Below are 10,780 nucleotides of genomic sequence, written 5' to 3' on the forward strand. Positions count from 1 at the left end.
GGCTACCTCACTAGTGTGGGTTGGCCTGGCCAACTGCCTGCGACAGGGAAGGGCCCAAAACATATTGTGGAGACATCAAAATTATCACAAAATGACTTGGTTTTACAAAGAGGGCACCAGCATTTTTGGTCCTGGACTCGACGGCCATCTAAGGAAACCTACCAAATCCAGACATTTAACACCTGCGGGAGTCCAGGGAGGTATGGCTTGCATGGATTACCCAGATTTTTTTTACCCAGATCCACTGGAAACAGTAAATATTTTTCCTCATCTTTCTGTGTGGGAAAGTTGTGGGATCACTTGGCCGGTACAAATATTCTATCTCCCAGCATTCTCCCAGGTCTCCTGATGAAAATGCTATCTCACTTGAGTGGGTGAGCCTAGTACCCACAACATGGAATAGTCCAAAATGTATTGTGGCAATAGTGATAATGATTGTACGTGTACTAATTAGTCGTGGGGTGAGCAACCATGCAGGGAAACCTATCAAACCAGCACATTCTGAAAACTAGTCACCGGGGGAGTCCAGGGAGGTGTGGCTTGCATGGATCACCCGCGCGGTTTCTTATCCAGAATACCCCGCAAGGTGAAACATTGAATAGAAACACAAATTTCCTTGAATTCTGTGATGTAAACTGTAGGAATGTCCAAGGATTCACAAACTTCCTACCACCCAGCGTTTCACCACTTGTGTGCATGGATCTAGTGCCCACAAAAGGAATAGATCTATAGCATTTTTATCTGGATCCCAGGGGGAACGCTGGGTGGTAGGAAATTGTGCCAGCTCGGTCATCCCACAACTTTCCTGCTCAGAAATGTGAGGAAAATGTGACTTTGTAGCTGCATTTGCAATTTGCTGGGTATTCTGGGTAAGAAAACGTTAGAAGATCCACACAAGCCACGCCTCCCTGGACTCCCAGGGTGTCGAGTTCTCAGAAAAGTCTGGGTTTGGTAAGTTTCTTTAGATGGCCACCATGCCTGGTCCCATGCAGGTGCACCCCTGGTTGGTTGTTTTGTAATAAATTATTTTGATGTCTTGACAGTACATTTTGGGCCCTTGCCTGTTGTGGCACTTGGTCCACCCACACAAGTGAGGTAGCATTTTTATTGGGAGACATGGGGGACACTAGGTGGTAGAAAATGTGTGGTTTACTTCTGAATCTGGAAGAATATGGCAGAGAAATGCAGGAAATATGTGATTTGAATCACATTTTAAGATGTACAGGACATTGTGGATAAGAAAGCTTGATGGGATTCATGAGAGGCACACCACCCTGTACTCCTTTGGGTGTCTAGTTTACAAAAATATCTAGACTTGGTAGATTTTCCCTACAGACAATGTACACCCTGGCAGAGAAAGACAGAAAAGACAAATATTACTGCAACACCACCTATTCCTCAGGTACAGACACATACTGGTGGGATTGATTTGACATGAGGGTGAACAAAAGATCCAAAATGTAAATAGAGATTTCGCAAAAATAAAATACACAGTTAATAATTGAAAGTTAAAAAAACTGAACCAATGACAAACAGCTCATAAATTGTAAAGCTGTGACCGCTTTATGGCCATTCACACACCTTTAATGCGTGACAAACAAAACCATTCACAATGCCAGCAGCGGGCCCAGCACACAATATATGCTTGTATGACTGTCCCAGCAATCACACCAGCTGGCTGCTGAGGAAGGGTGTGGACCGGCGTTTCTTTGGCATTGTGTGTGTAGTGACCTACAGCAAGTCACTACACACACACCGCCAGCCAAATGCCAGCTCACACGCAGCACCAGACCAGCCAAGCACCAGTCTGTGCACACCACCAGCTAAGCACTAGTCCACACATACCACTTGCCAAGTACCTGTCCAAACACACCTCGAGCCAAGCAGCAGTCCACTCACACCACCAGCCAGGCGCCATTCCACACACACCGCCAACACATTTATTTCAACACAAAAAAACACAAAGTTATTTGAAGATGAAAATGCAACTATGACCTCAAACACAACCAGTCTAACTTAATACATCAAATTGCTGCCAACCGTGAAACTGAACAAAAAATATAAAATGATACAGAACAGTCAGTTCACTTTTAAGTTCACAGTTACTCTTAATAATTCAATTGCGTGTGGTACAACTTAAAACATGTGGGCACATGTAAACCAGGCTTAGAAGGACACTCGGGCAGTACATTTAACTCTTCTTTTGAGTGCCTCTTCAGACACAGACTCTACATCTCCTACAGCGAAAGGTTTTTTGGGACGTGGGAGGAAAACAATCAGTGAAGTGGCAATCTTTCAATCTAGCCACATCCTCCACCGCTCCAACTCTAGGAACACTTGCCTGCTCTAAAACAACAAGGCTGCCTTTCACAGCTTGCTGAAACTGAACAAAAGGCATCCATGAATCTGGAGAACAATCCTTAAATACAACAAATGCATTGAAGGTTGCCATATGAAACAAATGGACAGCCAACTTCTTACACCAAATGTATGACTTACGAACAACTCTTTAAGGCTCCATCCTCTGATCTACCCTATCTACACCATCCATGTGCTTATTGTAATCTAAAATGCATACAAGTTTGTGCACTTCAGAAACCTTACCTCAAACAGTCACAGGTGAAGTACTATCATCATGAATGGTAATCAGCATATAGACATCTCTCCTTTCTGAAAATTTCACAACTAAATGTTCATCACTACGCAAGGCACTGCATGCACCCTCTGAAGTCTTTTTTACAAACAAGCTCTTCGGGGTAACCTTTACAGTTAGGGCAGATTGTGCCACATTGAACAGTGTCTACTTTGTGTAAATGTAAATGTATGTAAATGTAAATGTATTGGCATTTATATAGCGCACTACTTACCCGTAGGGTCCCAAGGCGCTTCGACCGCTGCAAAACCCTTCCTGGCTTCCCTGAGAGATGGTCCCTTAATGGGTATCTCCAGGGTGAGACCAGGCATCCCCGGCGGTCTGGTGGGGCCGTTAGTGAAGATGAGGCAAGCTAATGCCCAGAGTTGCCGAGTGTGATCACTGATCAGAGTGGGCACCGAGGCGAGAGAATTATCGAGTCCGCTGACCCTGGTCCAGAAACCTGCCGCGCCGGGAATCGAACCCTGGTCCCGGGCCGTCCTCTGCTCTCGGGTCTGCCGCCTCTAACCAGTGAGCCACACTACTACAGTACTACTACACACAATTCCTTGAACTATTGCACACCCTTGTAGAAGTAATCTATGTATAAATGGTTCCCTTTGTTAAAAAGTCCTCTACCAAGTTCCCACACAATTTCCTCACTGACTTCAAAAATGGACAGGCAACCAGTGGGACCATAGTGGAATCCCTACCAGTGTACTCCCTGAAATTATAAATATATATCAAGTACTACTCTCAGACATCATATACATCTTAATTCCATATGTGCCCTCTTGTTAGGAATGTAATGCCAAAAGACAAATGGCTCTTGAACAGGGCCAAAGACTCATCCACAGCTATTTCTTTCCCTGGAACACAGATCTCTGAAAAGCAATCTACAAAAAGATCAAGTACAGGCTTGAAGAGACAGTCACAATCATGGTGATCCTGTGGAAATTCTGAAGCATTATCAATAAAATGCAGCATCCAAAGCAGAAGCATATACCAAACATGTCTCATGGTTGCAGGAAATATAGCAGTTGCCATCAAGGGGCTATCAGATCAATATGAGGCAAGCAATGGCTTCCTTGTCAATCCCATCAAAAAAGTGAAATCCCAGAACTTTTTCAGCTCTCCAGATTTGTGGGAGCCCACGAGGTAGCTCTAGAGTGGCGCTAAAGTCTGGCACTGTTGTCCCTCAAATAATGTTCAGCATGCAAATTAGTCTGTTCAAAAATTTCATCCAAAAATACATCATCCATAAACAACTGAAAGAAATTTATAGGCAAAATGTTTTCAGTATTGACTCTACACCCTGCAACACCACTGAAGGCAGGCAACACCATCTGCAGCATGTTTGGGGCAACCCAGAGTTCGGCCTTTCCAATGAGAATCCTTTCGGCCCCAGGGTGCAATACGGATGCCTCGTGCTGAACTATCGGCATATCAGTGTCCTCCTCTAAAAGAGGCACTTCCTCTGCACTGAGAGAGGCTTCAACATCTGATGATTTCTCACAGCAGAAAATTCACTGCCAAAATCTTGGACTTCCTCCTCTGCCTCTGAGGCAGAGTCAGTCTCAGAACCATGGTCAGAGGAAGATACAAAAAGCAAGCTAACAACCTGCTGAGTGGAGTGGTAATCCTGCGGCTAGCCTTAATCCTTACTAATAAAAGTAACACAACAAATAAGTCAACAATAAGCACCACTGTGTAAAATAAGTAATATACAAACTTTGACCTTAACAAAGAGAAAGTAAAACTACTGGCATATAGTAATCTGGAAGGAAAAGTCAATATATACAAAGCACACAAAGTCCTATACACTCAAAAACTATACCACCCACTTGCCAGACACAGCTAGACTGGGTGAGGATCAATTCCACCTACTCTGCACAGACACTGCAAGCACCACCAATATCCCACTAGAAAGGAAAAACAAAAGAATATTACACACAAGACAACACAATATACATCTTGCACAAATCCACACACAATAAAACAGAAGCTAAATATGCTGCTAATATTACACCATTTACAAAACAACACATTATGCAGGGCAATAATACTAATTTGGAGTAAACAGTACAAAAATTTTTTTCTTACCAAACATATATAACTACACTAATTGCAGATCTGCCAGTGCCGGAACCGCAAGCAGGAGTCGCAACAAAAGAAATCAAAAGCTTTGCACCAGAATAAAAAAAGGAGAAATAAAACATTGCTATCAAAAATGCAAATGATGACAAGAAATTAAAATGTTAACATTATAAAACACAATGAAGTCCGCCCATCGCCATCCAAATGCCAGCCACACACACATTGCCAGCCAGAAGCCAGTCAACACTCACTGTCAGCCAGAAGCCAGTCGATACACACCACCAGCAAAATGCCAGGTTCGAAAACACCATCAGCTCAATGCCAATTCACACACACTGCCACCCAAGTGCCAGTCCACACACATCTCCAGGCAAGCGCCAGTTTACATACACAGCCAGCCAAGCGCTGGTCCACAATCAGCACCAGACAAATGCCAGTACACACACAGCCAGACAAACACCAGTACACACAGACCATCAGATGAACTCTAGTTCACATACACACAAAAACGTTCCCTGGTATCTAGTGGTTTACGGCCTCCATTGGGGACAGATGGGCCTAAAAACATCACCGATCTGCCCCTGAGGGGACAGAATTGGCCAAAATATATGCCCAAAATAAAGGAGAGCGACCCTTGCCTGAGGGGCCACTCCCCAAATTGCGCTAACTATTATCACTGGTGTCTAGTGGGTTTCTGCCCCATTTGGGAGCAGATTGGTGATCTGCTCCTAATAAGCAAAAACAAAATATGTGCCCAAAATAAAGGGGAGCAACCCATACCCAAGGAGTTGCTCGGCCTAAAATCTGCCCTCTGAGGGTGGTGGAATTCCCCCAAAAATGTGCTCCCAAGTGTAGCAACCCTTGCCCAAAGGGTCGCTCCCCGCATTGTGCTACCTACATAATCTCTGCCATCTAGCAGGTTTCGACCCCCCCCGAAGTACATCGGCTGAAAAAACAGCCAAACTAGTCCCCAGGGGCCCAAAATGTGCTCCCAAGTGTAGCAACCCTTGCCCAAAGGGTCGCTCCCCGCATTGTGCTACCTACATAATCTCTGTCATCTAGCAGGTTTCGACCCTCCAGAAGTACATCGGCTGAAAAAACAGCCAAACTAGTCCCCAGGGGCCCAAAATATAAGCCCCTTAAGGGGAGCGACCATTACCAAAGGGTCTGCTCCCCCAAGAGCAAAAATGTCCTATTGGTCTAGTGGTATGGATTCCTGTTCCATGATCATGGCCCCATCCGCGATTGTGGAGCAAGAATCCAGTACATACAGACACAGGAGGAAAAGAAAACCTTTTTCGTTTGCCCCTGTGTCTGTATGCCCCCCAAACTCTCTTGAAAAGAATTAACAACAGAGAAGTCCCTTCTCCTTGACAAGCTGGAAGCAGATGGCTACCAGCACGTCACTGCACCATCTGATGACGGCAGTGCGACGTGCGTGTGCTGACGTGATCAAAGCACTGACGGGGTCAGGTGTGGCAGCAGATGTGCTTTCACTGCCACCCCCAATGGATCCATGTTGCGGTGGCCCTTGGGGAGAGTGCCAGCACTCCCAACACAGGTGGGTGCCAGGGAAGTTTGGAGCCGTCAGCAGCACATGTCCACCGTGGCCAAGGATGGCTCCACAGCCAGAGTTTTCTTGTTTAGAGTAGGGCATATCCGATATGTGCCAAGAAGTTCAGTTTTATTCACAAACAATACCGTTGTTTGAGTCTTTTTGCCCTTACAATTTCACCCACATACAAAACACTCAACCATGAAGGAGGCAAATTCTGGGAAGTGATTCTAAAATTCAGAACAAAAAATTCAGGACAAAAGGTTAATTGTATGAACAGATCCAAGGAGGTCACACTATAATAAAATAAAAGGTCGACATACATTTAAGACCTTTATTGTTTTTATAGATGGAGATAAATGTTATGGCCTGTTAAATTATATACTAGAGACAATTTTGTACAGTCTGTATCCTGAACTGAATTATTTCAATGTTCCCTAGATGTGACGATCAGAGAATAGAAAAACTGATGTCATCAATGATATCATTTGAGATGTCATCAGTGATGTCATAAATAAGGTCATAGAACATGTCATGAGTGATATAATATGTGAGGTCATAGGCAGTGCATGGCAAGGGCGCAAGTTATAGTTAGCTAGCTATAACTGGTAAATGTCTGTATTTTTTTTAGTTCAAAACAGTAATGTTTTCACTAGGCCCAAGTGGAATTATAATTCTGCTCGTGGAGTTGGTGGATTTAGGAACTCCCCGCTACACTTGTAACTTGGAGTTCCCTCTAAATTCTGCCATCCAGCACATGGGAAGACTTGTGTTAGTGTGTGTTGTCAAGCACAATGAGATTGGTTGTCAGCTTGGCGAGTGAGTACAAGATTTGCTGGCCGCTAGCAGGTGTTTCCTGTCACCACAGAGCCTTCCGGGGCCATGTTTGTGATGCTGGCAAGGGTGAGGGCAACTGGCTGCTTCTCTTGCAGATTCTCTATTCGAGAAGCACCTAAATCAACTGGAAAATATGTTTTCAAATTAATATTCTACTCTAACGGATATTTCGGGTTGTTTTAGTGTGAAAAGCAGTTTTTAAAACTTTTTTTTCAACAAGAAGGAAGTGCTCCAAAGACTCCAACTTCCTCTTCTTGTCTCGCAGGCTCCTTCCAGTGCTTTGTCCTGGTCATTTTTCATTTGGATTTTGAGGTAGAAGAATCACCCTATCTCTCTGCAATTCCTGCTGCATATATACCATTGAACTTTAAGGACTTTGTTTTTGTTATATTCAAGTAAGTTCAAACTATTTTGTATAACAGTGTTGCTTGTTTGATAGAGGGCATGCACCGAATTTTTTATTTATTTATTTTTTAAAATTAAATTTGATTTTGGTTATGGTAGGTGGTCTGGATTTGCAGTAGCAGCCTAGGTTTCTTTTTGAATTTCGCTTTTTATCTTTCATTAGGGAAAAAGATTGCACAGGTTAGTACATTTTTCTCCATATCTGCTAAATGTTCACTATTCATTAACTTTACTATGTGGCCTAGTCTCCCTAAGAGTCATCCATCCAGTATTAGTCATTGTGTACATGAGACATCAATTTCTGTGGTTTATATTATTTAAAAACATTATTTAGAGCAGGGATAGCATTGGATTAACTTAAAAATGTGGGTTTTCCTTTTTTTGTATCTCACATTTTTCTGCAAAAAGTGTAAAGGGAAAAGGAAAGTTCATGAAAGCCCTACATTTATGGAAGGGAATAAGTAGGACGAGCCAGTCATTGTCATGGAAGCTGGCTCAGAGAACACTGACATCGACCCTCCTATTCAACGTGCTCCAACGGATGTGGCACTGGTACCCCCAGGACCAATGCCGCCAGCTTCCATATTTGTAAGGTCCCTGCTGCGACTTGCATCCACCACTTCCTCAGTCGACACACACATATCTCTAGTTCTTCTGGCATTGGCAGTGGCACAAGTGGCACACTAAAAAAGTTCTCCTCTTCGGTTTGGGACTTCTTTACAATTAGCAAACAAGAGGATAACATTGCAATGTGCTCCATTTGCCACATGAGTGTTTGTTCGTCCAGGTAAGCCTGGTTGGTGGGGTAATATTTGATCCCTTGGGAGGATGTGTGTTGTGATAACATTTTATTTTTGGCATTGCTGAATTGCTATCTTCATTGTTTACCATGCCTACTTTGTCTGGCCAGTGTGGTGTTTTTGGGCCATATGTGTCAACCAAATTTTTAGTCGCAAACACTGCGATTCGCAAAAAACACCATTTGCAATTAAAAATTCGCTATTTGCTATGTAGGAGGCACAATCGCATCGCAAAATTACAAATCACAAATATAGCGATTTCTTATGTTGCAAAAAACAGAATTCTGTGAATTCCTTAGAGATTTCTTAGTTTGCCATTTTCTCAGTTTGCGAAAATCGCAAACGGGAATTCGCAAATTAAGAAATCACTATGCAATTTGTGAAAAAATCGCAAATAGTGATTTAACGAAAAGCGCAATTTAGAGAATCGAAATGAATACCAAGTATGACCAGGTGCAAACTATTTAAGGAGTCCCACAATGCAACAGAGTTTTTCCACAATGGCTGGGCTGTATGTGATAGCCAGGAGGCTGCGACTCAGAGCTGCTGCACAGAGGAGGAGACGCCAGGAGAGGATATTCCGTGTGCGCATTACCCTGTTCCAGCGGACTGAGGAGGACATCCATAAACACTACAGGCTGGATGAAAAGAGCATCCTTGATTTAATTGAGGAACTCAAACCTATTCTTGAACACCCCACATGCAGGACACACACCATCCCCACCCACATCCAGGTCCTGTGCTCACGGCACCTCTTGGAATCAGGTAGCTTCCAGGGGGTGATAGCCTCAGTAGGAGGGGTGTCACAGAGTGCATTGTCGCATTTTTTCCAATCGTTCCGTGATGCCATGGTTCAGAGGCTTTGGGCCCGATTCACAGAATGAACTTACTACTTTTGGCATTCACAGAATGCACTTACTACTTTTGGTATTCACAGAATGAACTTACTCATTTCGGTATTCACAGAAGTTAGGACTACTAACTTTAGGACTCCTAAATGCCTTCTGTGAATACCGAAAGTCTTAAAATTAGGATTTTTCTCTATTTAGTAGTAGTAAAGTTAGGACTCCTAACTTTAGGATGCCTAAATGCCTTCTGTGAATACCGAAAGTCTTAAAATTAGGATTTTTCTCTATTTAGTAGTAGTAAAGTTAGGACTACTAACTTTAGGACGCCTAAATGCCTTCTGTGAATACCGAAAGTCTTAAAATTACGATTTTTCTCAATTTAGTAGTAGTAAAGTTAGGACTACTAACTTTAGGATGTCTAAATGCCTTCTGTGAATACCGAAAGTCCTAAAATTACGATTTTTCTCAATTTAGTAGTAGTAAAGTTAGTAGTCCTAACTTTACTACTACTAAATAGGGAAAAATCCTAATTTTAAGACTTTCGGTATTCACAGAAGGCATTTAGGCATCCTAAAGTTAGGAGTCCTAACTTTACTACTACTAAATTGAGAAAAATCCTAATTTTAAGACTTTCGGTATTCACAGAAGGCATTTAGGAGTCCTAAAGTTAGTAGTCCTAACTTCTGTGAATACCGAAATGAGTAAGTTCATTCTGTGAATACCAAAAGTAGTAAGTGCATTCTGTGAATGCCAAAAGTAGTAAGTTCATTCTGTGAATCGGGCCCTTCCCCACCACATCCACATCCACTTCCCCTGCACCCCACAGGCACTAGACTAGACCAAGCAGGAGTACTATCAAATAGCACAATTCCCCCATGTCATTGGATGCATAGATGGAACAGATGTCGCCATATCCCCCCTCCCAGAATGAGTATGTGATCAGGAATCTCAAGTCATACCATTCCCTGAATATACAAGTGGTGTGTGATGCCAAGCACATTATCACTGAAATTGTAGCTTAATACCCAGGCAGCACCCACGACTCGTTCAGCTTTCTCCACAGTGGGATCCACCGTCGACTCAGTAATGGGGAATTTGGAGAGGGCTATCTTCTAGGTAATTGCATAGGAAACAGTGACATAATAGTAAAGCACAGCAGTGGCAGGACAATGTGTAATCTATTTCCTCCTGCCTCACAGGTGACAGTGCGTATGCAGTCCGGGACTTCATATTGATCCCATACCTAAATACTGCAAATGCAGGAGAGCGGAGGTACAGCAGTGCCCACACTGCTACCCGCAGTAACATTGAGTGGACCTTTGGCATACTCAAGAGCCGTTTCAGATGCCTGCATAAGAGTGGGGGAGCACTGCAATACAGACCTGAGACCTGCTGCAAGATGGCGGTTGTGTGTGCCATGCTGCATAACATCGCCACCCGGAAAGACACACCAGTGGAGCTCAGCGATTCAGACACATCAGATGAGGAGGGCCCAGCTCCAGGATGCAGGCCAGCCGGTGTGATTGGAGCGGCAGCCAGGCAACAGAGGCGGGATGACATAACACAGAACTATTTCTAGGTGAGAAATGATGACACAATGCTATGT

The sequence above is a fragment of the Lissotriton vulgaris genome, chromosome 8 (genome assembly GCF_964263255.1).
Source record: "Lissotriton vulgaris chromosome 8, aLisVul1.2, whole genome shotgun sequence".
NCBI lineage: Eukaryota > Metazoa > Chordata > Amphibia > Caudata > Salamandridae > Lissotriton > Lissotriton vulgaris.